The sequence below is a fragment of the Ornithorhynchus anatinus genome, chromosome 9 (genome assembly GCF_004115215.2).
Source record: "Ornithorhynchus anatinus isolate Pmale09 chromosome 9, mOrnAna1.pri.v4, whole genome shotgun sequence".
Lineage (NCBI taxonomy): Eukaryota > Metazoa > Chordata > Mammalia > Monotremata > Ornithorhynchidae > Ornithorhynchus > Ornithorhynchus anatinus.
In genome coordinates, this window is record NC_041736.1 from 9,807,990 (window position 1) to 9,810,833 (window position 2,844).

A 2,844-nucleotide genomic window follows, 5' to 3' on the forward strand; every position below is an offset into this window, starting at 1 on the left:
AAATCTAAACCAGAACCCTTCTATTTCATTTTTAAGTCTTCCTCCAGCCTGTCAAATATTCATTAAAACAATGACAGGTTTACTTTGTTCTAAGTCACATGTCTGACTGGTCTAGGAAAAAGGAACAATAAAATGTCTAGTAGTGAAAATATCTATTCATACCTTTCATCTCTGGATTTGATGTATGTTTTCACCAAAATTTCCCAGATATATCCCTAGTCCTTCTATGCATATCTGAAGATATTTGTAACATTTCCCTAAATATTAATATGAAATGGATTTGGGTATTTTGACCTTTCTTTTTGTGTAAAGTCTAGTTTCATGGAAAAATTTAGTGGGAGCCATTGAAATGTATTTTATAGTGAACTTATTAAAATGAACTCTTGTTAGGATCTGAGTCTTTTTCAGTGACAATCCTATAAAATACCTTTTGAGCCCACTTTGGAAGGAGGGTTTCTGCTTTGCTATTTTGTGAATAATTGAATGGACATTAACCGATGAATTAGCCACTTACAGAAAGCAGCCATAACTCTTGGCTTCTCAGTTTCTGCATAATGAATGTCTCTTTAGTTGTGGGAATCAGCAGTGTGTCCCCAGTATCAATGGATGTGAGACTAGCTGGGAGTTTTGGATGTAAAGTCATCAGTGACATGATTTCTCACAGTCATACACATTTGGTAAATCTGTGCCCTAGTAGAGGGAACTTTTGCAGTTCTCACATGTGCTGTTTTAATCTGGACAAAGGATACAGCATGTGGTTAATGATTAGACAGCAAAAATATTTGGGCCGTGCTGGGTCTCTACCTCTACCTCTCTGCTCCTGCTCTATTCCCTATCCCTACTCCTGCTCCCAAAAAACCCCTACCTCTGCCCCCTGGAACTCTTTCTAATAACAATAATAATTGTGATATTTAAGTGCTTCCCCTCTCAGGGTCACACCTGGAGAGTTTCCAGTACTCTACCAGTCTCAGCTACAGGAGGGAGAATCAAGCAGAGGCCTATCCATTCCATTTCTAAGTTGGGCAGTGGCTAGCAAGTGGAAGGCAATCTGCTACAAGTCAAAACTTACCCATGCTGGGCAGCAGCGGCATGGGAGAGAGTCGAGGGCGGAGACTCGAGTTTACTGCGCAGAAGGCGGCAATGGTAAACCACTTCCACATTTTGACCAAGAAAATACTACGGATCCACTACCAGAACGATTGCAGATGGAGAGCGGGGCGTTCTGGGAGAGATGTGTCCACGGTGTTGCTATGGGTCGGAAATGACTCAATGGCATAAGACAAGACAACTTAAGTGCTTACTATGTGCCAGTAAAGACGATGGCAAGGAGTTTCTGTCTGGTGCAGAGGCCGATGGGCAACCATTGGAGGTTCATAAAGAGTGGGAAGACGTGGACTCAATGTTATTTTAGGAAAATGATCCAGGCAGCAGAGTGAGGTGAGGATTAAAGTGGGGAGAGATTGGAGGCAGGGAGTTAATGAGGAGGTTGATTCAGCAATCAAGGTGTGATATAAGTACATGGATCAGCATGGTGGCAGTTTGGAGAAGAAAGGATGGATTTTAATAATGTTGTGAAGGTAGAGTTGACAGGATATGGTGGCAGATTGAATATGTGGTAGAATGAGAGAATGAGTTGAGGATAACTCCAAGGATACAGGCTTGTAAGATAGAGAGGATGCTGGTATTGTCTACAGTGATGGAAATATCAGCGGGAAGGACAGGGTTTGGGTGGGTAGGTGAGGAGTTTTGTTTTGGATATTTTAAGTTTGAGGTGTAGTGAGACATCCAAGTAGAGATGTCCTGAAAGCAGGAGGAAATGTGAGACTACAGAGAAGGAGAGAGGTCAGGGCTGAAGTGCTTAAACAGCGGAGTATGAAAAGTGCCCCTGGTCATCACTATGCTTGCACAAGGATTGAGGTGGTGCTATTCGCTTTGCCCCTAAAGACAGTCTAAATGTTTGCAGTGTTCCATGAAATGTGAAGCAAATTTGGAAAGGAAAGCTGGAGGGAAAGGAAAGTCCACGGAGGAGAAGTTGGTTGCTACTTACATCTGGTGAGGGAACCCAGGCCTTCTACATGTCCTCCCCTCCCCACCAACATTCAGAGAATTTTACTCCTTTGATTACATTGTGATGCTCAGCTGGCTTTAAGAAGCACTTCACCCACAAGCATAAAGGATCCCAAAGACACTTGAGAGACTAGTAGCCTGTCCTGCTTTCCTTTTGACAGCTCCATTCTTTAGTGATTCAGGCAATAGCAACTGTTCTGAACATCTGTCTTGCCAGTCCTGTTACTGTATATTGGCAAAGTGGGACACAGACCCCTCAAAAAACCCCATAACTAAGCCATCCAGGGGAATTGGACTTTGTCTCCCAAACAGGAGAACAAAGAGTCTGACTGTTGTGTCTGGATATGCAGGGCTCTTGGCTTTCAAAGAGATCATGTTCCCTGCAATTCACTGGCACCCAAGGATAAGATAAAGTCAGAAAGCAGAGTTCTGGAATTCCCATGTTTATGTGGATTTATTCCACCCTTGATGGTTTCTTTCTTAGTGTTGGAATGTTCTAAACCTGCACTTTACCTACCCACGTTACAGCTGTGGAAGCAGCGTGGCTCAGTGGAAAGGACCTGGACTTGGGAGTCAGCGGTTGTGGATTCTAATCCCGGCTCTGCCACTTGCCCCCTATGTGACTTTGGGTAAGTCACTTAACTTCTCTATGCCTCAGTTACCTCATCTGTAAAATGGGAATTAAAACCGTGAGCCCCACATGGGACAACCTGATCACCTTGTATCACCCAGTGCTTAGAACAGCGCTTTGCACATAGTAAGTGCTTAACAAATGCC

The 2,844-nt window shown here is 43.5% G+C and overlaps 1 non-coding gene across 1 annotated transcript; it reads left to right on the plus strand.

Moving 5' to 3' along the window:
- The first annotated feature begins 921 nt into the window (after positions 1 to 921).
- LOC114814397 lies at positions 922 to 1,059 on the plus strand. The gene has a single exon (XR_003762195.1). It is a non-coding gene; the product is annotated as a small nucleolar RNA SNORA7 (small nucleolar RNA).
- Positions 1,060 to 2,844: the final 1,785 nt, after the last annotated feature.